This window comes from Equus przewalskii, chromosome 6 (genome assembly GCF_037783145.1).
Source record: "Equus przewalskii isolate Varuska chromosome 6, EquPr2, whole genome shotgun sequence".
Lineage (NCBI taxonomy): Eukaryota > Metazoa > Chordata > Mammalia > Perissodactyla > Equidae > Equus > Equus przewalskii.
Genome location: NC_091836.1, coordinates 30506225 through 30532571, shown reverse-complemented (window position 1 = coordinate 30532571; position 26347 = coordinate 30506225). Strand labels below are relative to the sequence as shown.

The following is a 26347-nucleotide window of genomic DNA, read 5'->3' as shown; positions in this document are numbered from 1 at the left end:
AAAGGTTGCCACGTCTTGCTTCTTCCCCCTTCCCTTTCACCCACTCGCTCTTACTGACCCAGATCCCCTACAGAGCGTTTATTTGCAGCCCTTGGCAAAGTGTGTTACAAAGTGGTGCTGAGAGATTAAAACTTGAGGCAAGATGCCCACAAGGACCATCGGTTTGGATCAATTCAGTGCCACCTCCAACTGCCACCACCAGCCTCAGGCTGGATCCATAATCTCCAGCTATTCTATAGACATCTTTGGGGACAGGTAGCCCTGGGTGAAAGAGTAGGGCCAGAGCAGTGATGTTCTCACTCCCACGGCTGGAAAAACAACTCCGAGCCTTACTGGTGGTGGGGCAGCATCATAGGACGGTTACAGCAGAGGCCCTGTGGACAAGCACACAAGTAGAGCACTTCTAAAATTTCACACCGGTCTCCAAGAGCGAGCTGTGTATAAGGAGCCTTGAACAGTGCCTGCAACACTGGAGGTAATCAACAAATGATTGTTCCCGTCCCTTTCCACTACACTGATACAGGGGCGTTGGGAGAGAGGTGGGGGAAGGGAATTCTAGTTTATACTGACACTCTTTCTAAGCATCCTTTTCCTGGTGATGAACACAACTCTTCCGTCATTTTCCTGCTCCCTCTATGGAGCTATTAGAATGGCTGATGCTGTGAGAATCACAGAGGGTCAGATTGGAAGGGACTTCAGAGGTCATCCGTGAGCCCAACTTCTTCACTTACATGAGGGGAAACTCAGGTGGAAGGAAGTAAAGTAACACGCTCAGAGCAGCCCGCTAAGGTGACAGCTGAGTGAAGGTCAGCCTCTGTTTCTCGGCTCCACAGCCCAAGGTTAAACGCCTTCCTTTTCCCCATGAAAATCTTAGCACAAAGACCAAACGCTCAGGATAAAGAAATCTGCACAGCTAAGTAGAACAACGTTACAGAAGACACACCTACTTACAGTAAGATGAAGTTACGGAGAAGCAAGGCAGGCTCCTCTGAACCCCTCGGAACAGAAGCTCATGCAGAAAAGGCTGGACACACAGGGACTCCCCCGACCATCCCCACACCTGACAAGGTGCTTAATTGCTGCGAGTTGCCAGCCTGTTTCCTTTACTGCTTACTAGACCATCAGAGGCCACACATCTTACTTTTTCCAGTTCCAGAAACCATGGACCCACAAAAGAACACAAAACATGGTCTTTCAGAGGTTAGAATCTCTGAGGATTAAACTCACCCAAAAAAGACCCATTGTTTCAAAAACAATTGGGAAAAGGAAAACTCATTTGTGGTACAATGTGCTATTTATATGAAGGATCTAATTTCTTTTCTTTCTAGGCCCTTCCCCCAATGAAATGTATCTGACTGAAATTTAATTTATTTTTCCTAAGTACTAGGAGTATCCTCTGGAAATGAAAGATCTAATTAAGTTATGGTCCTCGTAACTCAAAAGACAAGTTTTGGAGAGCATTCAAAGATACAAGTGAGAAAGATCATGAAAGGTTTGGGTGATAAGGCTATGAGGAAAGGTTAAAGAAACCCAAATTCTTCTTTCTGAAAAAGACAAATCTGAGAAGTCTTCAGTTTTATGGAAGGTTATCGTATCTGATGTACCTTCTCTAGTGAGGGTAAGCCAAAGTAAAATAAGCTTTTGCTATAGCACAAAGGGCTCCAGTTAGATACCAGGAAGAACTTCCTGGCAGTAATGTACTATAAAAGTGTTTCATTTTTTGGGGGGGGGGGAAGTTTCTAGAAAAAATTTACTGATCTGAAACAGAGGTGTGCGATTCTCTAGGCAAGAGGAGTAAATTCACCGCTTCCTTAGGGTCACAAGCGGAACTCTGCTGCTCCTTCACCCACTGCCAGGCTGACGACGACTTGGGTTGAGTTTGTTCCCAGAACTCTGCCCACAGAACAGACTGAACATGGGCACTGGCAGAACACGCCCCCCCCCACCCCGCCCCACCCCCACCCTGCTGAAGAAAGACTGTTGCCATAGAGCTCCCACCTCCATGGTCCACAGATGGGGCCAATGCCAAGAAGAGTGGGGTGTGTGGGGTGGACCCCAAACACCAGGCTGTGCCTGAACAGCTGCTATCCTCAGAGTGACTCAGAAGTTGGCAGAGACTGCTGGAGACCTTGAGCAGATAAAGGAGGAGGATTCCTTTCAAGTCAAAGGCGAGCAGTCCAGCCACTGGATGATAGCAACTAGTTGTTTACATGGGACCTTTGTGTTTAGAACCGGTGGGACATGGGAACTGCTGAAGTTAAGTTATGTCAGAACACAGATTTGAGTTCTGAACCTGGTCCTAACCTTCCCCATTATGTCTAGGGTTCATTCGTAGCCAAATGTGGGGATAAAAAGATGCAAACTCTGATGCCCTGCTAATGATACGGAAGGACACACAAATCAGATAAAAGCAAGGGCTCATCAAAAAATCAGGCAAGCAGCTGGGAGGCAATTAGCCAAATTAGGAAGCAGCAGCATCCACCGAGGGCTTTGCTGCCTCCAGCTGGGATGGCTGGGATCCCTCCCACTGTCTGCCCTCAGCTCTGTTGAATTTTGGGTTCCTGGTTGGTCTGGTTCCAGGGCTCCGGCTTCATCCAACCACCGGGGTCAGAGGTTTAGGAAGGAAAAATCCCTTTCCAGTTTGTGTGAGACAAAGCAGCCTTCCTTCCTCCCTCCCTTCTCCCCCTCCTCTCCCTGCCTTCCTTCCTCCCTTGCTTTCTTTCCTCCCTCTTTCCTTCTCCCCTCCCTCCCTCCTTCCCTTCTTTCCTGCTTCTCTTCCTTCCCTTCTCTCCCCAAGGAACTCTTACCAGGAAACCAAATTAAAAGCAAAAATAACACCAAGAGTTTACTGAGTGTAGCTTTCTGATCTAAAGTTCGACCGGTTGGTGCCGTTTCAGAGACAATAGCCTCTGGCTCCCTTGGCTGGACTCAGGCCTGCCTGAGTAGATTCAGGCTGGTCCCATGTCCAAGTCCGGCAGGATTCTGACTCCCTCTCAGAACCACAGGTTTTGAGCTTGACTGGAATTTCCTGTTTAATTGTCATCCAGGCTGACTTCCTCTGCAGCCACCCTAGTTCTCTGGGGTTCCACAGTGGTCTCTGACCCTCCTGGTAGGTCAGTTCCTCTCAGCTGAACACCAGCTATATGCCAGGCTCTGCATTACTACTGGGTATACAGAGAAAAGAATGGTCCTTGCCCTTAAAGAGGTCACAGCTTTACAGAAAGAAACAGACACACGAGCAGCTTCTTACAATGCAACATGGTGATGGCCATGACAGAGAGGTGTTGAGTGTGCTAAGGCAGCTCGGTATAGGCGTACTAACTCAGTATGGGGGCAGTTTCTTGGGCTAAGGTTTTCGAACTGTATACAGAACTACTCCAGGTGAGGATGCCACTGCAAACTCAAAGAGGTGCCATGGGATATTTTAAATTTTTGAGGGGAACTTAGCAATACCTATCATCTGTTGGACATTCCATAAGCTCCTAGCTTGAGGTAGTTATAACTTCAACACTAGATTGTATTGCATTCCTTTTGATGCCATATCTTTGTGAAGCAGGCATTTTTGCAACTGCTGTAATAAAAAGCAAGTACCCAGTGAAAACCAATGTGGAACAGGACATGAGGGTGGCAGTGTCCAACCTGATTCTAAGGTTTGAGCAGTTGTGCAGTGCCCAACAGACACACACATCCCCTTAGTAAGTAGTTGTGATTATTTAAGAATGATATGAAGATATTACTTCTTTTCAATTTTGTGTATTATTTTTTCACACGGCTCTGTTAGGAGACAAATACTTACATTGTTTAGATCTAACGACTAAATAAACAGAACTATTAGGTATTTATGTTGGCCTACAGGCTCTACGTAAAAATTACTGAGACACTAAGGGTACTGTGAACTGAAAAGTTTGGAAATCTGACCTAGAAGAAATGATGTTTTATCTGGATCTTAAAAGCAGAGCGAGAGCTGGCTAGAGAAAGACAGGAGAAAGGGACATTTGCAGTGAAGAGAATGGAAAGAGCTAGTGTATGATGGCAAGAAACAGCACTATATGTGCAGGGAAATTAGGGTTTGGTGACACTAGAGCAAAAATGGTAAAGCTGGAAGAAAGTAAAGATGAAGCCGAAAAGGTAGGCAGGGGACAGCTCACCAAGGTCTTTGTGCCATTTTAGAGAGCTTGAACCTGATCATGTTATACAGTGGGCAGCAAGAAAGGACAGTAAGTCAGAGAGGCATGATGAGGTTTGCATGCGAGGGATGGATTTAAAGAGAGGAACTGTATGCTGGAGACTATTTAAAAGGCCTTGACAATAGATCAGAAGGGGGACATTGAGAGGTTGAACTATAATGAGGATGGGAATATTGGGATTGTTGATTGAATAAAGCTTAGAAACTGATTAGGAGTTGTAACTTGAATGCCTATGTGGATGGTGGAGACACCTCTGAGTGAGAATGCAGCAGTAGAAACAAGTTTGGGCTGGGGTGGTAAGTGGGCCATGAGTTCAGTTGTTGTTCCCTGGAGGACCTGGGGGTCTGGGCTAACAGTGAGCCAAGTATCCTGAACAGACACCAGTTCCAGTCGCAGTGTGCCCTGTTCCTAAAGCTTTCTCTGTTGGCTTGACTATGAAGCCTTGTCTCTTTTTGTTTGTAAGGCAGACATTTCTTTTAGGCTACCCATTGAGTTCCTATTTCCTGTCTCAGGATACCTGCAGCTCCCAACTCATTCAATACTGAGGTCAGTAAACTCAAGCCATCCCCAGCTCAGGGGGATAGGTTAGCCCAGAATCCCAGGTTCTCCGAGGTGACTCACCTCTCACGTGCCTTCAGAGGAGAGTCCATCCCCTATTTTATTGCACTTGACTAAACTCAAATATCTGATGCCTGAAGAGAAAAATGGTAGGCAGCATATAGATACTAATGGAAATATATTCCCTTAAAATAGTAAGACCTTGATTCAATTAAGTAGAAAACTAATTTGTTGAGCTTTCTAATTACTTGAAGTCGTTCTGTCCTTGGCTTTGAATTGCTGGTAGACACATACTCATGGCCTCAGGATCCCATCTGCTCTGTGCATCGGTTCTCCGTGACCAAGGACTTACTTATGTAGGAAAAGAGAAGACAAGGGGTCAAGTGTGTGATCCTCCAAGTGGACAAAGCTCCCTATGCAACCAAAATCAAATTATATCTTTCCTTCATGTAGCTAAGACAGTCTCAAATTTTAGAAACATTTAACGCTAACTATAGGATTTTAAAAAAGGTTCTCAACCTCCAGGATACCGGTTGTTAAGTTTTCCATATCTGATACTGTGAATTCAATTAAAAGATGGCCTAATTAGTCAGATATCTCAATCCTTTTCCTGGATCTGCACTGGACTGGGGGATGGGCAAACTTAGATAGACCCCGACTCCTATTTTTCCTGATTGGAGAGTCTAGTCACATCAAGAGGCCACTGGGGCCACGAAGCAACATTGAGGGATTCTTTTAGGGTGTATTTGAAAAACAGATGCTATTTTGCAATGTGGTTTTAGGTAGAAATATCAGAGACTTTTATTGTGCTCTATGAAGAGTCGCCTGCTCAGTGCCGACCTTCTTCATAGCACGGTTTGGGGCAGCTTCACAGCCTGCCTCAGGCTCACAGCTATCCTGAGAAAAGAGGGCGAACAGGCGAGTCCGCATCTATTTGTTTCGGTAGCAGGAGAAAAATAAGGATAAAGAAGTCAATAATGACTGAAGGTCTTCTGTGTACCAGGCACTTAATAGACGTTAGACCTCATGACAAATGGTGAAGCCAGTGTTGTTAGGAGCTCCCTGGACCTGGGTGGCTCTGCCCTGACATGTCAGCTGTCCAGTCATGTGTGTGGTTGTCCCAATCCAGGGGCTGGTTCTGGAGGCTGTGACTAGAGTCTGAATCAGTGAAGAGAGTATATGGAGTAGCTGAAGCAAAAGCCTAGACCCCCGAGGAAGCATCTCAGCTCATGGCCTCCAAGCTCCCTCTTCTCTAGAAACCCGAGGAGAAGTGGCCCCCAAACCTCTCACTGGACGTGATCATGGAGATCTGCTCCAGACCCCTGGGGTGGCTTCCAGGTTGGAATGGGACTACTTGGCAGCATCTCTCATGTGCAGAGCCTTCCATCAGGAGCAGTAGGGTATGATGATGAGGTAGATGGAGACAAAATACAGATCAGACATGAGTCTAGGCACTCCAGTGACCAAGGATGAGAGGTGCTTACAGAGTAACCAACTTAATCCCCTGAATTTACATACTTCAGCCCCTCTCATCGTTCATTGCCCATTAATTGAGACTTCACTTTCTGATATGGTTACCCTCTCAGCTACTAGTGGCCAATGAGATCCTTACAGATTCAATCCTACCTTTAATTGATGGTCAGAGGCCAAACAAATGTGGCAGAGCATCTGAGGAGCAGCTAAAAGACACACAAGCCAAGGAGCGTCTAGAGGTGGTATTTTAGCCAAGTCTTCTTGGCTCAAGTAAAATCAGGTTCTGGTCAAATACTGTTGCTCTAGCAGGTCCTTGCAGGAGGCTAGAACATGAGCACTGGTTTTTAGGTACCCTTTCCCCAAAGGAAGGCATTTTCTAATCTGCTGCTTTAGTTTTTTCATCTTCAAAGAAGAGGTGATGAATGGGCACACAAGAAGGTCGAGAAAGAAAAACATGAGATTTATAAAGTGTTTTGAGGTCTTCAGAAGCAACCCAAAGTGATATACAGTGATTCTGTGGCTACAAAAGATCTTGAGACCATCCTGTCTGTTCCTCCTTATGACCAGAAAGAAAGGGGAATTCAACAATGTCTCTTGATTACCTAATGGCCCTTGTGCTCAGAAAGTCCTTTCTTGTGTCCAAACTCCTTCCACCTGTGCCCAGACTCATGCCACCTTTTTTGTACCTGGTAGAGTTGATCACTCTTCCCTATATAACAAAATAACTTATTCCGTCACTTTCACACAAGGAATCCAGCTACTTTTTGTCACCAAGGCCTGTAAGATAGACTTGCAAAGAGCCTGGGCAGTTCAGTTTAACAAGCTCATCTCCAAAGTCTCTGCCCCTCTGGCCTCCTCCCTGTGAAGCTGAAGGAGGGCAGTGGAGACGTCTGTCAATAAACATAAACCATAATGGCCCTACCCATTTCCTTCAGAGGAAATGAACCTAATGGAGAAAGATATATTGATCATAAAGACCCAATTTCAGAATCAGTCTCCTGGCGGTGAACTCTTTCAGTTAGCTAGGGCTAATAGCCTACGCTTTCAGCTGCTGTGGCCTGTTTGAGAGCTGTACATCTAACAATCAATGGGATAGGAAGCCTGCCGGGGGGTGGGGGATGCGACTGCCAAAAGTCCGGCCAACGGGAAGGAAAAGGCTGTGGGCTATTTTATAAAGCTAATCAGAGAAGGAAAAAAAAAATTAGTGAGCTATTTGGGGCCTTACGAAGGTCTTCAGGTTGAAGTACTCCAACCGGCAGTGGCACCCCTTTTTCTCTCCCATCAACAATACTCTATTTTCCAACCCATAAAGAGCCCATTAAGCAGGTCTCCTCAGGGGGTGGTTAGCAGGGAAAATGCTGCTTAGGTTCCCCGACGTTTTCATGTGGCAGAGCCCAGCAGCCCATATGGAGAGGTCTTCTTTTGTTCTTGCTAAAGCGGCCGGAGCTCTGGCCTCTGCTGGAGGGAGGCAGCAGTTTGTAATTGGGAAACCAGCCATTAGACCATGGGTGGTGACATCATAAAACACATTTCTCTTTGCCTCTGTTATCAGTCTCCCTAGGATCTAGAAAATAGCTTTCCCTCCTCACAACATCAATGAGTTTTTGCAGAGGCACTTTGCAGTATAAAAAGAGCACCTTCTTGGGAGCCCAACTCTTACTAGTTGTGGGACTGTGGACAAGTTAATTATCCCGAGACTCATCTTCCCAGTCTCTTAAAGATGGACAACAATACCTCCCTTGTAGGATACAATGATGATTAATATCAATATTAGATACTGTATTTGAAGAGCTCAGCACAGGGTCTGGCTTATACTGGGTCCTTATAAATAACACCTGCACATACGCCTATGCATATTATCAAACAATCTTTGCAATTTCCCCAGAATAAATGTCTGTAAATTCCATGCTAATAGAAACATTTCAAGACTGGGCATCAGAAGACCCAGATCTCTTCTCGGCTGAAAACATCTGGGAAGGTCTTGAGAAGCATATGGGATCCGGGAGAGAGAAAAGCTTTCTAGACAAGGCAATAACACAAGAAAACGTGGAGAGGGGAAACCAGCCAGTGGTGTGTGACTATTGTGAGGAAGTCTACTGCAGAGTTTTCACTGGAGAGAGGGATGTGACCCAGATTGTCGGGAGGCAGGCAGGGGAGTTCAGATTCTATCAGGAAGGAAGTTGGGAGGCTATGAGAGGCTGAGAGGCTCTGAGCAGGAGAGGGGCAGTTTCCACTCACTGAATGTATCCAAAGAGAGGAGCGACAGTCCTGAGCTGGGTGTCTCCAGTCATCAGGAACTGGGGAGAGGCTGGCCAGGATTCCCTTTTTCTCTAAGGTCCTAAGTTACTAGCGCCCCCTATGGGGGCTTTATTCCTTACTCTGCAGAGTAATACCATCTCTCCCCACCTGACCTACCTCCCAAAAAACAAGATGAAAGTTTCAACAGTTCAATCCATTGTACAGTCACACACCACATAAAAATGATTCAGTCAATGACAGAACCAATATATGACGGTGGTCCCATAAGATTAGCACTACATAGCCTAGGCGAGTAGTAGGCTGTACCACCTAGATTTGTGTAAGTGTACTCTATGATGTTTATACAACAATAAAATCACCTAATGATGCAATTCTCGGAACATATTCCCATTGTTAAGTGATGCATGAAGGTACATGCTGAACTATTATTATTCCTCAAGAAATGGAGGATCAAAAGCTGCTCTCTTTTGCCCAAGGACACGCAGTAAGCAAGGATCCCAGAATCAGATTAAATAAGATCATGAATGTTATAACAACACTTGGCATAGTCCGCTGCCTATAATAGATGCTCAATAAATATGGTCATAATTTATATTTTTATGACTCTGTCTTCTCCAGGACTTTACCATTTCTGTGTGCGTTCATATACTTTTCCTCCTCCGAGAGACACCTGAGAATGGAATGTGGGTTAGTGCTCTAACCAGCAGCTCGGTTCAGTTTCACATTTAAGGCATCAGTCTCTGACTCTTTGTCAGGCCAGAAGACGCTGTTTCTAGGTTATGAGTTCTACAGAAAACCATGGAAATCAGGCACCCCTGGGGGGGCAGTGTCTGTTGTGCAGAGTGTCTGTGTCCCTGCAGAGGAAAGTCCAGCTGATTTGGTGGCAAAGGTGTCCACTGAATAAAAGAGGTTGTGTCCCCGTGGGGCACCGTGGAGGGCGGAAGGTTAATCCAGAGCCCCAGTGAGCCCCAGACGCCTTTCAGGCTGGCAGCCCTATGCAGAAGTGCCCTGAGGCGTGTGGAAGGCAGGAAAGCTTCTGTGGGAAGCTGGGAAGGCAGTGACTGCCCTCAGGGAGGCAGGACATGCCTGGGGAAGGATGCAGCCCACTGATAAAAACAATGTGTAGCACCGGCACCACAGTAGTGTTAAAGCTTTTCTTAAGATTTTTACATAATCACTCATGGATCCTCCTAACAGCCCTGAGAGGTAGGCAGAACATCATTGTTATTTTTATTTCACAGATGAGGAAAAGGAGGCAACAGAGAGGTTAAAAGACTTGTTCCGCTCATGCAGTAGCATAGGGCAGAAGTGTGACTAGAACTCTGACCTGGTTTTTGTTGTCTAGCGCTCAGAGGTATGACTGGGTCTTGAAGGAGCGGTGCGGGTCGGTGAGGTTAATCTCTGCTGCAACAATTGGCAAGTGGGATTTAAAAGCCCCACTCCCACCCCCACCAGAAAACGGATCTGGAAGAAACAGATGAAAATGAGGAGTCATTTCAGGCTGCAGAGACTAATTTTTTTTTCTCCTCTCATTTCCACCTCCTCCTTCTCTAAGCCACTAGAATCAGTTAAAATTACTTAAACATGGATGATTTTTACTCCTTCTGAAATGGTTTCAGCCCAAAGCTACATAAGAGGCTCTGACTCACAGCCTTGGTGGGTCAGAGAAGAGACCAAACAGACCAAACAGAGCCATTGTCGCCATTCTGTACCTCTTCACATAAGCGATTCGTTAGCTAACATGTACTGAGTATTTACTAGGAGCCAGGCACAGTACTAAACATTTTAAATAGCAATGATCTCATTCAATCCTTACTCAACCCTTTGAGGGAGGTGCCATTATTTCCCTCACTGGACAGGTGATGAAACTGAGGCTTGGAGAGATTGTAGAATTTGGACGAGGTCCCACAGCTGGAAAGAGGAAGATGTGGCATTCAAGTGTGTGCTCTGCTGCTGGGCCACATGTCCTCCTAAGCAGAAGGATGTCACTGCCAACAGTGGCCACTCTGTTTCTGGATCATGGGAAGGTGAAGCACAGTGATGATCTTCCACAGGAACTTTCCACAAAACATGACTGCACTGCTTTCTCAACCCAATACTTGGCAGTTCATTTGTTTGTTCACTCACTCCATTAAACGTTCCTTCACCGAGCAAGTATTGTGTGAAGCTCTGTTGCCAAACACTGTGTTAAGGGCTGTGACTATAAAGACAGGAAAGCATGGCCCCTGCCCTTAAGGGAAGTCATCATATGACCACTTCAACAACAGATGGTGGAAAGAGAAGGAAGGTGACATTAACGGAGTACCTATTATGTGCTGTGCAATTTACAGGTATCATCTTACTTATTCTTTAAGCCAATTTGTTGGGGTTAGTATTACTGCCTTCATTTTACACATGATGAAACTGTGGGAGAGACAGACTAAGAACATTGTTCAAGGCATACAGTAGGTCAGTGGCAATTCTGGGATCAAACTAAGTCTGATTTTCAAACCCACATTCTTGTGAGCACCCCTGCCCCCAACCCTCCCCCGTCAACACCTCTCTCTCCATTGAATGACTGAGGTGAGTTTCAAAAAGACTTATGTGGTTAAATGAAAATCAGTCCTGGATCTGAAGAATTAAGCTGAGGGTTTTCTACCAGGAGGATGGGTTATTATCGCAGGATTCTTGGGTGGACCTCTGAAGGAGAACGTAAGGCAGAGGGACACCGTGAAGTCTTATATTTGTACCAAATTCCACTAGGGTAATTACTCTTGCAGGTCAAATTCCATTCTGCTGGCCACTTATTTCAGGAGATATTCATGGAGACAAAAATCCAAGCTAGCAAAAGAACTGGACAGTCTTAGAGTTCACCATATGAGGCAATGATCAGTACAGTTATGTATGCGATATGAAGGGGCAAAAAGAGGAACAAGCTTTGCAGGAATTTAAAGCAAAGGGAACTGGCTAGTTTAGATACCTGCTGCCATCAGGGTTCAGTATAAAGCATTCCCATCTTAATTTTAAAGACCTTCATTTCCACAAATGTATAAACTCCTCACCAAGGCCACTGGCCCTTGATGGCCTCATCCTTGTCTACCTCCTCAGCTTTGCCATCGAGCATTCTGTTCCTTGGCTCTGTCTCAATCAAAATCTTTCTCCTGTTTGTTCCTTTTTCTGCAGTGCCAACTGTACCCTCAGTTAGCTGGCTGCTTCCTACCTATCCTTTAACGGTCCACATGGGTTTCATCTCCTTCAGGGAGATGTCCCTGACTGGTCTGGGCATCCATAACACCCTGTACGTGGTTGTATCATAGCATCTTGTGCATTATATTTAAATGATCTGTCTTCTGCAATAAACTCTGAGCTACTTGAACCTGAAACCATTTCTTACTTTCTTTTCAGCCTCAGTAGCTGGTATAGTATTCAGCACATAGTAGGTGTTAAATAAATGTTTTTAAAAAGTGAACTTCATGAAGATCTTAAAGGTATAGACACGTAGTGTGGCAAACAGACTCTAAGGTGACACCCAGTAATCTTTGTCTTCTGGTATTCACTCCTTTGTGTAACCCCCTCCCATGGAGGGTAGGTGAGACACAAAACTTGCTTTGCTACAATAGAATATGGCAAAGGTGATGGGTGTCCTGCTCATGATTATGTTACCTTATGTGACAAAGGTGATGGGTTTCACTCCTGTGATTCCATTATAATGCACATATAAGACTCCCAGTGACTCACTCTCCTGCTGGCCTTGAAGAAGCAGCATGTTATGAACTGCCTATGGAGAGAGCTACATGACAGGGAACTGTGGGTGGCCTCTAAGACCTAAGAGTGGCTTATAGCCAACATCTAGCAAAAAGCTGGGGCCCTTGGTCCTCCAAACAAATGGAAATGAATTCTTCCAGCAACCCAAATGAAGCTGGAGGTGAATCTTAGTTGAGCCTCCTGATGAGAACACAGCCCAGCCAATAGCTTAATTGCAACCAGCCTCTGAGCAGAGAATCCAGCTAAGCCTGGACTCCTGGCCTATAGAAACTGTGAGATAATAAATGTGTGTGTTTTAAGTCACTAAGTTTCTAGTGCAGAGTAATAGAAAACTAAAGGATGTCCAGCTTTTCAGGAAGGGGTGAATAGGCATGAAAGTAGCATTGCTTGAGCATTGGCTGGTATGAGCTGGTGAGACCAACCTCAGCGTTGAAGAGTAATCTAGGCATTTAATGCAGGAGACGGGAGGCCTCAATCCAAGAACCAGTTGAAACTGACTGATCTGATTCCTTTATCATGAACACATCCCCATCTCATTCCTGCTACCATTTAAATTTGATTTAGACCATTACATGGCCAAGAATCATAGCTTGTTACTCAGGGGAGGGGGTACAATGGAGTGGCCAGGACCCAGACACGGAGTCAGACAGAACAGAGGTAGAATCTGCAGCCACTCCTCTAAAGATGCAAGACCCCAGGTAAATGACCTGAACCTCTCTAAGCTCAGTCCCCTAGCTAATCTAAGGCTGCTTATAGCACTCTGTTACGATTATGTGCAGTGACATATAGAAGTGGCTACCTCAAGATCTGTGTTCCCAGCCACTGCATCCCTCCCCACCCCCACTGCTGACTGCCCTCCCCAACTTTCCCTGACTCTAAGGTTAAGCCTGCTTCAGGATTCTTCTGGATGGAATCCTTCAGCAAAACAGTTCTTGGCTGATGCCTCAGAGGTTTACGCTGTAGCTGAAATCCCAGGAAATTCTACCCCACCTGTTTCAACAGTGCTAGGCTACTGAGAGGTCAGCTTCAATTTCCTGAAATGACTTACTGCTTCCCCTTTCATGAGGGCAGTTCCTATATCAGAAATGGGACTTTACCAAACGTGCTGGGAAGTGAGAGAGGTCCCAAACTCTCCAGGCAGCCATTTGTCTGCTGGCCTGACTCCATTCCCCCAGACCTTTGCCCCCACATTGTCCCATGTCCATGTTGTGTGTCCCCCACCCGAACTCAGGTGACATGCACTTCGGGGAGCAGTAAACACACTCCTGCCCTTGCCAGCCTGGGGACCCTGAGGAAGCCTCACTCAGAGGAGTGGCTGGGGTTTTTTAAATGAGGTCTTGTCTCTGCATTGGGCTTCTGAAAGCTTAGAGCCCTTCCACCTCATGAGCCCTCCACCCTCAATGCCTTAGCAGGGAAGGAAACAGAAACCAGAAGGCAATTATTAATTTTATGTTATGGATGGAGAACATGCAGCCCATTCTTCTACTACCCCGCAGCCTGGAATAACCAGATTTATCAGATGTCTACTAATGCCCAGTACTGCGTCAGACACCCCGAGCATGACAGCGTGAGTGCATGTGTGTGTGCGTGTCTGCAATTTCAGGATCTGCTAATGGTATATGTATTAAGATATGATATTTAGGATGCTCACAGAATTTCAGGCCTTTGAGATGAAGATCACTTACTTCAATCCTCTCATGTTACAGAAGAGGAACTAAGATCCACAGAGGTAAGCGACTTGACAGGGACAGGAAGAAGCCAGGTTCCCTAACTTCCCCACACTGCACTCTTGGCATGTTCCAAGGCTGTGTCTCTGCCTTTTTTGCTTAGACTGTGCTGCTTAATCTCCTTTTGATCTCGTGCCCCTTCTTGAGCTCCTGGGCAATGCTAATTTGCTGAGAGGCCTTGGGACGCCCTTCCTAGGGAGCAGCATCAAGAGAGGACCCCTCCGCGTGCCTCAGCCCCGCAGTGCGGTCTGGGCAGGGCTGACGGATCTCCTGCCTCAGGTCCTACTTCCTTCTTTGACCTCCTCCACACTGGGTGCCCCCGTGCCCCGGTCCTACCACAGCCCTCCACACTGGGGAGCTACAGCCTTTGAGAACAGTTAGAACCACCCTTGATGTGAAGAGAGGGGAATCTGCAAAGAGCCAAACACGCCCCCTTCCCTGGGCTCTAGGAACTAGCTGGAAATCAATGGCGGGCAGTGGGGATGAGGAAGGAAAAGAAAGAAGTGTCAGAAAGACTGTGTGTCCAGCAGTGGCCTAACTGGCCTAGCGACCTTTGCTCACGTAACAATATCATCTTTAATCCTCAGGGCAGGTCTGTGAGGTATTTTTTAAAGATGAGGAAACTGAGGCTTAGAGAGGGAGGCAGTATTCTTAGGCTTAAGCTTACAAACGTGCAAGTTTAAGAATCCAACCCACTCATAGGCTCCAATTATCGACGTAGTTCTACATTCCTGGTACACAGAGGGCCCGACTTAGCTCTTGGTAACTCTGCATGGGTTTCAAGGCTGAAAGCGCTGAAGGATTTTTCACACAGCTCTTTCTTACTGCCACATTCAAATGTCACCCTGACTGAAGTGGTCTTTGATTTCCCGTGGTTCCTTGATTCCTCAAGGCCAACACATGGTAATACTTATGCCTCAATGTCAGCCTCAATTCCTTCCATCCTGATTAACTGACCCTCTTCTTAACCAGCTCGAGAGTTGCCCAGGAACACCTGTGTCCCGTGTCCCGCGCCCTCCGTGGTAACACGGAAGAGGCACTGTAATGTTTGGATACAATTTCTGTAATAAGCTCCAAACCCCAGGAAACAGACAATCAAGTTAACCAGGGAGTAAGAAAACCAAAGCAGATTATAATTAATTACTCATGTTTAGACCAGGTTTGTCTTAGCCATGAGATTTACAGGAGAGCTTTCTGGTCTGTTTTCTTTTTTCTAAATATAAATCCAGTCTTAGAAATGTAGGACCTTGAGCCTAAGTTGACAAAGGCTAAGTTGACTCTGTCCCCAGCTCAGAGGAGGATCCTAAATGAGTCACTTCCCCTCTGCCTGCTTCCCCTTAGCTGATAAGGCCTTCCTCTCGGGGTGGGAGGGAGAGATAATGAGCTGAGGGCTGAGAACCACTCTGGCATTAATCAGGAGCACAGGGCATGCCCTGCTCAGCAGAAGCATCTTAATTGACAGGGGAAGCTTTTTCTGAAGCTGACTGGGCAAGCCCTCAGTGCCAGACCGTCACTCTGGGTGCACACTCTCTGGCCCACATTGCCTCCCCCAACCCATAACCTCACCCTCACTTTCCTTAGAAAAAAAAAAAAAGTGTCAAATGTTCAGGCCCTTTCCACAGAAGGCTACAAGTCAAAAGGTCAACTGCTATCTGGGTTATCTGAGTCTCTGTTATGGACAAAGTGGGACGCTGAGAAGCTGAGAGAGGAAAGGAGCGACATGTTCCTTGTGCTTATGTATTAAACTGAATTCATGCTGATGTGCAGTTTGAGCTGACAGTGTGTTAACTTCATTAATATGCTTAAGAGCTCTAGGGCTTCATTGAAACTCATGCAAAGATATTTACCATTGGACTGTGAAGGGGAAAAATCATGTAATCTAACTTCTCCATTTTATAGCACAGGGGAGTGAGCTTAGAGAAGAAAAATGACTTCTTTAGGGTCACAGTGAGTTGGTACAGAGCTTAACTTAGATGCCAGGACTTACAAATCCTTGGCATGTGTCCATTCTACCATTCCAAATGTCTTCTTGCCACCCCTTGTGACTGTTGTGAGGCCTTGAGAGAAGGACTGAGCTGATGGTGCGGCCAGGGTTCTAGACCAGACTCTGTCTCTATGTGACCCTGGGAAAGTCCCTTAACCTTCCTGGGATTGTGGAAAATGAAAAGGGACTTACATGGATCTCAAAGGCCCCTACCAGTTATAAAAGCTCGTGATGTTTGCGTGCTGTAGATTCTCTTCTCTTTCCACACACCGGGGGAGGAAGTTGGACTGTTTCTTTAACTTTAGACAGCCATGACGGACAAAGCAGAGGTGCCAGGTGTGGGCTAGGTTTGGGCTAATCGTGAAGAGTGTCTTGCAAAGGAGGGAGGGAGGGGAGTCATGGAGAATCCCCAGTGGGAATTGACACCAGATACCAAAGCAGGAGTCATACTTATAAGACCCAATGCAACGTAAAGCAGCCCTTTCAAACTGTAGCCCTCTCTACATGGGGCAGCCTCAAGCCTCACTCTGCTTCATCCCAGTCAAAGGGACCATATACTCTCTCTCTCCAGGCCATCCATGCTCAGTCTGAGTCCTTCAGCTGCTCTCCCAGATACAACACAGGTCAGGGTCCTCCAATTACTGTTCTGTGTTCAGTAGTTAAGACCCAAAGAGAATGAGTCTTCAGGAAAATGAGGTGCCATTTTTAGCTTATCAGGAAGACAGTTTCCTTGAGGAGAAGAGAGAAGGCTAAAAGGCCCATCTCCACTTCTGGAGTGGCAGTGATACGCTAGAAAGGCAGCCTCCATTATTCCGAGGAAAAAACTTACTTCCCCCCGTAGTTTGCCTCTTAGCAATTGAGTGCAACATTTGGAATTCCCCTCACGATTGTCTGTAAAACCATTCCATGGGAACTATGCTGGCCTGTATGCTAGCCACGAGCCACATGCCAAATAAAACTGAATATTCAGTTCCTCATCACACGAGCCACATTTCAAGTGCTAGTGGCTACCATGTTGGCAGCGCAGATATGAACATTCTCAGAACATTCAATGGGGCAGTGCTGCACTGGAATGTAAGCTGCCCAAGAGCAGGGATGTGGCCTTGTTTATTTCTAGATCTCAAGTACCTAGTGAAGTGCCTGGCATATGATTGACACTTAATTTAGTGAATGCCTTTATTGAACTCATGGATAGACAGGTTAGATAGGGCAGAGAATACGGTAATGTCAGTACAGTTATGCTAGTCATTCAAAATTACGCATCAGACCTCTTCCAAGAAACTCGGACTTCTCCTAGTGTTCATCTCATCTCTAAGAAGTTCTCGAGCACCCACTGGCACTTCCCTAGGCTAGGTGCTAAAAGGGATATGAAAAACAACAGCAATAAGAGAAGAGGTAGTTAAATGTATTGGGAGGAACAGAGGACTGGGAAAGAGAAGACTCAGGTTCTAGTTCAGATTCAATCAGAAGGACAAGTGAGGATGAACCAGCCCCTTTGAGTCTCAGTTTCTTCAGCTGTAAAATGGAGTAATGATACTATCCCCAAGGAGTTGATTGTATGAACTAAATGGGATAATAGAAAGTACTGTGGAAACTATACAGAGTTGGATGTTTGTGGTACTGACCTTGCCCTCAAGTTGCTTTTGAGCCCCGCTGCCATGATCCTTAAGAATATTTTGCCTTCTCCAACTGCCTTCCCTGGCATGGGATCATTACTTCAATCCATCATACACACTGTTAAGGAAAATTTTCTGCTAAAATACCACTATCTTCATGCCCCTGTGCTTGAAAGGCTAACATGGCTCCTCATTGCCTTAAGATCAAGACTGATCTCCGTCTTCTAATATTTGATACTATTACATGCCACATTTGCTTAGGAAGCTCCTATTTCATGTCTATCAGATAGGACCATCCTGAGGTGAGAAACATTATTCTGTTACAAATGTGCTCCTGCCCCACCCATGCCTTTCTTTCTGCCACCTCTTCAAATTGTACATGCTCCCTTGAGTTCACCCTGTCTGTAAGTCCAGCGCCCAATGACCCTGGCATTTGTAGTGCCTACTTTCTCTTGTACACTATAACACATTCTCCCATGTGGGCCTGTTCCCTGATTGCTTCGTGTGTCTTATCTCCTCCCCAACACTGGACAACACTCAAAGAAGGTAATTGTTCTTAGGCACTACTTGGTTCCTCAGGCGTAGGTACCTAGGGATGGGGAGAGGGAGGTTGGCCCTATAGGTCTCGGTTTATATGGGGCCAGATAGAGAGGGGATGAGGCAAGCCAAGAAGAAAATTAGGTTTGAAAAGACAGTCCAACCAGCTTTGGACAGGTGGACTATGCTTTTCCTTCTGTGGATTCCACGTTTTAGTATAAACATTTCAAATGCCTTGTGTTTATTAAGTAATAATAATTAATTTCCCCATTTTGTTATACTTTAGGTTGATATAATTTCAGCCTAGAGGAACACAGAATTTTAGTTAGTTGAAGCTTTACTTTAGAGATCTGACTCCTTTTGGTTGCAGCAATTGGTCTCACCCTGGGTCAAGTCTCTATGCCTCCCACTATTCACCTAGAGGCTTCTTCCACTGGTCTAGGAGGTACAGCAATGATGGCTATGATGTGGAGCCCAGTGACTTAAAATGGCATTCTAGGGAAAAGTGGAACACTGTTACAAGCCAAGATTATCCCAGAAGGTGAACCCAGGCTCCCAATCTACTGCAGAAGGTCAGCTTGTGGCCCCAGGCTTCATAATAAACACCATCTTCCCAGGGGAGAGCAAGGTTGCAGCCAGGCAGCCATTGCCTGTGTGAGGCCTAAGCCAGCACAACAGTTCTGGCTGAGTATAAACAGAGGCCCAATTAAAACACCTAATTATAGGGCAGGCTGGAGCCAGGAGGTGGGCTTTGTTGGTGGCCCTGAAGCCAGCTGCCAGCCAGGCTGCCAGCATCTCCCAGATCAACCACAACCAGTCTCAGACTGGACTAAGCCTCCATGTGGACACATGCATTAGAGGGTTGGGAGGGCAGAGAAGAGCTCTGCAAGAGGGGAGAAGGCACACCTCGCTGCTGCTTAGCTCCTAGGGCTCTGGAGCACATTCTCCCAAGGAGCATCTCGGCAGCTTCCTGGAAGACTTCAGGGGAAGATGCTCCTTAGTGCAAGAAAACTGGGATTTCGCTTTTTTGGGGCCCGGTTGCCTCATCTATAGAATGGAATATCTAATTCCTAGGATTACTATGAGATAAATGCTGCCAGGAGTAACTTAAAAGCTCTTTGCTCTTGGCTAAGCACTGCAATAGATTATGCACTTTCCCCAAATGTGGGAGGCAGAGAAGTGTTGTGAACTGGGCACAAAGTAGAGTTCTTCCTGCCTACCTGCAGGTGTTTATCCCTCTTGCCAGGCATTGAAACGTTGATATTCATGCAACTCTACCTCAATCATCACACTGTCAGTGTTTAATATATCGTTCTCGGGGATACTGACAATGAATTGAGTTTCTATGATATCCTTCCTCCTAGTATCTCAAAGCATGGTTCCACAGTTGTCTATTACTCCAACCTTCCTCTAAGAGGTTGACAGGAGAGTAAACACTTGGATCTTATTGGTGGAGAATGGGGGCTCTATGTTTAAGTGACTTGCCCCCAGGTTCTCTAGGATGACAGAGGTAGAGCTTGGACTAGGACCTTAAAATGCAAGCATCAAGATCATCTTCTTGAAACCCTCCAGGTTAGCCTTTGAGCATTGCTAAAAGTGGACACTCTGGAAATGGAGAACTGTTGTTGACAACTATCAGGTGGAATGCAGGCAGAGTCTGGAGTTTCAGCTTCTCTGGAATCACTTCACCAGCCTCTGTTGAGAAGAATGCTTCTTCTGTTTCTTTACACTATGAAGGATGGGTGGGATTTGGCCCCTCACCTCCTGGAGGGTGATATAATTAGTCAAGTGTTCTTAGCTCTCACAGCACTGGCTGAGTGGACATCTGTGTACCTTTGGGGGTTTAGATCAAAAGCATAACAATGTTATGTGGGTGTAACTGAGGGTACATTGTGCCCATGAGTGGAGAAAACACTGTGCCCCTCCAAAGCAGCCTGAGCAATCTGCCAGAGAGGGGGCCCTGCCACTGAACCCCATTTCAGCGATGGGCATCCCACACTGGCAAGCCTGTTCCCTTAGCAGCCCAGGCATTCTCTGACCAAGGGATGGGAGTTGCACTAACAAACACACTGAACACGGGGTCAGAGGATCTGGCTTTGAGCCTTGGCTTTGCTATTTACCAACTGCAAAGAGGGGAAACCTCCATGGGCATCTCATCTATAAAAGTGGAATGATAAGAATTACTTCACAAAGCTATTGTTAGAGTTAAGAGACAGTGTGGCATAGTGGTCTACCCCGTGGCCTCGAGACACAGACCCAGATTTAAATTCTGTTCCAACCACTCACTAGTTATATGACTCTTGGGTAATTTACTCACTATAACTAACCCCTAGTTTTCTCATCTGACACTAGAGAATGGTAACAATACTTAGAGTGTTGTTTGCAGGTTTTCACTGCCTGGTGCACAGTGGGCCCTCAGTAAACTTTCCCTGTTCGTGTTACAGACATGAGACATAAAGCACAATGCAACTGCAAACAATTGTGATGATTTTCCAGGCTTTGGGCAAGTGTTGCCAATATGCGAGGTGCTTTGCATATAGTCAATGCATAATAAGTACCCGTGATATGTAATTATGGCATCTGCAGCAGCAGTTTCACTCTGGAATTCAGCTCAGAGATTAGTATCATTTGCAATAACTATATTCCAGGCTGCCAGCCCTACAAATTAGACTGACGAAAGACACGCAGTACATGATTCAGCTGTATCTCAGAGGAGGGTTTCTGGTGACAATGAAAGCCACAAGGGATCCAACCTGAGTACTTTTGATGTGTCAGCAGAAGGCTCTTCCTCTCACAGTGAGGATAAACATACTGCCACGTGTAGTCGGGGGCATGCACTGTGCAGGGATTACTCTGGGACCAGGAGAACCCACAGCTGTCCAGGGCTATCTCAGCAGCAAAGACTCTCCACATAAGTGCAGCCAAGTTGAGGGCTCCCCCTCCCTTCTTCCTTCCACATGCTCCATCCCTCACTGACAGCCAAGAAACTTGTTAGGTGGCAAGTCAGTATTCTCCCTGGGGAATATGACATGGTGCAGGGCTGCTATTGCTACTCATCTCCAGCCAACTGTGCACCTGCAGGATGAGAGCCCAGAGCTGCCCACAGTGTTTTTTGGTATGATGAATTTCATCAGTCTCCATCCACCGGTTGAGATCACTCTACCTTTTCTTATTTGCCACAACGTATTTCTCCAAGCACAAGAGAGGTATTCCTTCTCTTGTCTTGCAGGATCTGGGGACTGACTGCGCAGACACCCTCTTCCCAGTCCATGTTAATGGCTAACATGATGTGCTTATCATGTGTCACCCCCTTGTACCAAGCTCTTCACCTGCATTGTCATTCAATCCTCACAACAATTAGGTCATTGTTATGCCATCTAACCCTCACAACAATCAGCTCAGGATTATCATCCTCATTAGACAGATGAGGAAACTGAGGCTGAGAGTTGCTAAGGAGCTTGGCCAAGGCACTATGATGATCTTAAATTGCAGAGTCAGGATTTGAACCCAGGCAATCGGCCTGGGTCACTCTCTACTCCTGTGCTATAAAGCCTAAACTTTGGCAGACTCCCTTTGATCTTTCCAGAGATTGAACAGCTCTAATATTTTCATTGTGTCTCTACAAAGAAACCTTTCCAACACCTTAATCACCTCAATGCCCTTCTCTGGACCTTCTCCAGCCTCAATGTGCAAGAGCCAAATCACATAGCATCACTCTAGGTGCTGACCGTGGTGTTCATAAAGAACTTAAAAATATGTTACCTCATTTTATTCTCACAGCAGTCCCAGTGGGGGCTCAGGCAGGTCAGACAATTGTCCAAGGTCATGGAGCCATGGCTCAGCCCACGATCTACGAATCCAGTGCTCTTTTCTCCCCTCCTACCTAACGTTGCTTCTAGGTATTGATCTCAGCATTGTTCCCACAGGGTGCCCTGCATGTTCAGCGAGAGAATGACATTCCCCAAATATTACTGGCTGATGTCACCAGTCCAATCCCACTGCCTAGGTCATTCTGGGTCCATTAATTCATTCTACTCTCCATGCATAAGTTCTTGCCTGGATGATTTTAGAGGTCCTCTTGGCTGCTGGTTTCACCCTCTCTTCCATTCCCTAATTCCCAGTCCATCCTCCACTGAGCCCAGAATAATCTTCCTAAAATAATAGCCTGGATCGTGCCACTGTCTTACTTAAGATCCTTCAGAGGCCCCCCCAAATCCCTGGCCACAGCCTATGCTGGCTCTCATCAGCCTGTCTGCCTCTCCTGCTGTTCCCCGCTTAACCAGGTGACCCCTCCACCAGGCAGCCTCTGCTTCAGCCACAGGAGCCCTGCAGTGGCCTGAAGGACCCTGAAGTTCTCTCTGTTGAGTCTTTGCCCACTTTGCTTTTTCTAATGGGATTGTCCACGACCCTTCTGTCTAATGAACCTAAGGATGACTTGAAGACTAAGCCAAGACTTCATCTCCTCAGTGGAATGCTTCCAGAACTTTCTTTCTGAATCACACATCTCCCCTCACAGCCCCTCCCACAATTTACCTCTCTCTATCCCCCATTGGACTGTAAACTCCTTAGAGATAAGGCTCCATATCTGTTTAACTTTGTGTCTTTGGAATACAGCACAGTAAATCCCTGAAATGTTCATTAAATAAGGAAGGAAAGAAGGAACCCTCCCTTGCTGCCCCCTCCCCAGCAGAGCAGCTGTCTGCTGAGGTCTCATATCACTCACAATATTCTTCTATTAGCACTTGCCAGCCTTATCTCTAAACATTTCCTTCGATGTCTATTTTGCCCACTACCTTGGAAATTTTCTTCTTCAGTCGTCTCTGAGATCTTTCAAGGGTAGGAGGTAGTCCTGAGCACAAAGCCCAGCACATAGCAGGTGCTTAATTAAGTGACTGAATGGAGCGACTTCCAGATCCTTGCTCTTTCCCACCAATGCTAATCACTGAGAGGCACCATCTTATACTTCAGATAACTTCTGCCAAAATGCAGTGGCTTGAATTTGCCCTCACTGAAGCCACCTTTCACTTGTCTGCCAACAAACATCTTAGGAGATCCTCCCATGGTCTACCCCGTTGGCGTAACACTTGACTACCAAAAGAGCTCTGTGTCATCCACAGACGTGCGAGTTTCACTCTGAACTTCCTTTTCCAGATCATTTATAAAAATGTAAAGAAGACCAGACTCACCATCTGCCACTGTTAAAACTCCATCGCTTGCATGGTCCGTGGGCCTTGGCCTGCACTCCTCATCCTAGGCTGACATCGCTTTAGTGTCTATCTTTCATTACATAAAGGTGGTGAGGGAGCATTCATCTAACCACCCATCTGCCCACCCACCCATCTTCATCTGTCCCGTATGTGTTGAACATCTGAGAAGGACCAGGCCTTGCACCAGGCTCTGGGAAATTCAGTGATAGACAAAACATAGTTCCTGGCCTCCAGGAGCTCAGTCGAGACAGAAGACAAACACGGAGCAAATAATCATAATGCCCTGTGATACACATGCTCCCCTGGTCATCTAAAGTGTGCAGATGGATCACCAAGAGGGAGAGATTCGCTCTGCCCAAAGAGTGAGCAGGATTTGAGCTGGACCTTGATGGATGAGTGGAAATTTACCATCCAGACAAGAAGGGAGAAGGAACAGTAGGTGTGATGTGGGAAAGGAGGGAAGGTGCTAGAAGCTCCAAGGGGCCAAGAATGGGGTGGGGTGGAGGTGCATGGCAGGAGAAAGAAATGTTAACAATTTATCTTTTCACACTAGGGGAAAATTTTTGTTTCCAAAAGACTGTGGTCAATAACATGATCTTAGTAAATGAAGAAAGGCCTATTGATTATGGCCTTCCTTCTGCTGACAGCCAGGAAAGGCCATAGCCTCATCTAAAACCCAAGGAAAGAGCTTTAAAAGGAATCCATTCTTTCATCCAACACTAACAGCACCTGCCGTATTTATATATGTATTCATGAAACTGCAGCTGTCTCCCCCAAAAGACTATAAGGTACCCGAGATCAGAGACTTTGTTATGGTCTGTGTTGAATCCTAAGAGCCTCAAAGAGTCCTTGGTACATAGTAAGCACCCCAGAAATACTTGCTTCATGAAGTCACTGGACTCCTGCTACCTGCCGGGAACTGTACTAGGTACCGAGCATAAAGAAACGGACTAGACACATTGACTGCCCTTTAAGTTAGTTCTATTCCAGGATCTGGTTCTTAGGAAGCCATTTTTGGATCAGTAAATCACTTCTGTTTTAAAGCTTGGAAAAAAAATAAGAAGACCTTTCTACAAGCTAAGCGATGAGGTTTTTAGAGTTGACAGAAAAAGCCTCGGCAACCTTCCCCGAAATGTTTGCAGCCACTTAGTTCACAGCACTCCCCCCTCTCGCCACTCAGGTGGAAAGGTCTGCTGGGAGAGCCACAGCTCCAGGCAGCCCCCACCCCAGAGGCGTCCCCTGCAAGGGCAAGCCCTCTGCCTCAGCTGCCATTCCCAGGCCGTGGGGTACACTCATGCTCACACAGTCGCACACAGACACGGCCACACACTCACAATGTCACACAGATACACGTGCTCATACACTCACAACAGACACTCACATACATGCTGTTTACATACATGATCACACTCACAGAACACATATTCACACAGATACACACAATCACACATACATCTGCCCACACTCACACACACGTTCTCACACACACTCACACAACAAAAGCTCATACACATTCACACAGCAAACACTTTCACACACCCAGATGACACATATACACACGTTCTCACACACACACAGACTGAGCCGTTAAAGTGACAGCACTCACATTTTCCATCTATTGGTGGTTTCAAAACAGGAAGCCGGAGAAGGGAGGGGAGGTGTTGGTGAAGTGAGAGCTGTGTGAAGGGGCCCAGGTGCATGGGCCGGATTCAAAAGGGACATCTCGCTGGCGCCTGTCTCCTTCACAGGCAGAAGAGCTGGGCTGCGTGAGGCCTCATCTTGGCCCAGCTCCTAAGCGGCATCAGTCCTGGCTGGAATGGAGCTGAGGCCGGCTCTCCACAGCCTGGCTGCTGACTGTCCAGCTGGCCAGGCCAAGCAGAAGCAGAGATGCAGCCACCCAGATCAAACTGCATCTCACCCTTGGCCAGGGGTTTTCTGTGAGGAAGAAGTGAACACCCCATGCCTTCTTGTCTGCCAGGGTGGAGCCCCCTCTCTTTTGGGAACCACTTCTTCTAGGAGTCTTCTGGGACTGCATGCCACTCAACCTCACCCCTTAGGTCCTCGGCTACTTACTTGGTCATGCTTCTTTGCAATGCAAATATTGTTCTGTGCCCCATCCCTAACCCCACTCTAAGATGAAATTGACCGAGGACCTGTTTTCTAATATCAAATCCTTGCAGCACACTGTATTTTACAAAGTTTTTCACAACCAGCATCTTTTTCTTCAAGACAGCTCCCTGAGTTTGTTACTACCATACCCATTTTACAAATGAGGAAGCTGACAGCAAAGAGATGAAGGCACTTGTTCCAGGGTCGCACAAGGAGACCTTCTGATCTCGACTGTCCATTTTCGAGAATGTCACAACTCGTATGTCCCACTCTGGCTTTGAATGCAGGTGTGTCTAAGATGGATAAGTTCATCAGAACAGCCAGAGCAAAAACCGATGGTGAGAAGGGAGCTGAAAGTCAAGAAGACTAAAGAGAGAAGGAATAAAGCTGTGCCACTGGCTGGCAAAGATCTAGGCCCACCATGGGCCATGGAGGCACTCCCGTTACCCACCCCACCTCTCTCACACACATACCAAACCACATGCGCAGAAATAAACTGCAGCGGCCTGGCACCCAGGGGTGGGGTAGGTCCATTTATATACTTGAATTGCCCAAGGCAGTTGGGGCTGATTTCCACAACTTCCAGAGACAGACTGAGGGGAAGCCATAGTGAGATGACATTTCTAGGGGTGAATGACATTTCTGGAACTTCACTTTCTCTCTCTCTCTCTGAGAGAAGTGATTACAAACATTTTTTTTCCTCTCAGCAGTGACCTTGCAAAGGAAATTGGCCTCACTGCTCTGAAGCTGAGGGAGGGCACACACAAGCGCTTTGTGCTGTCTTCTTGCCAATGGTGCTCTGGAGGAGAGAGTGGGGGTGTCAGCAGGCTGCTCCCCGCAAACCAGCCTGAGAGAATAAAACCTAGCGGCAGCATGCGTGTAGCTCAAGGAGACAAGAGGGGACAAAAAAAAAAAAACGAGACCAGGCTGGATTTTTCTGCCAGGC

General features: G+C 46.5%; 1 protein-coding gene across 5 annotated transcripts in view; it reads right to left on the bottom strand.

Moving 5' to 3' along the window:
* Positions 1-26347, bottom strand: part of UBASH3B (ubiquitin associated and SH3 domain containing B) — a 134512-nt gene that overhangs the window by 34585 nt on the left and 73580 nt on the right. The window lies entirely within an intron of this gene.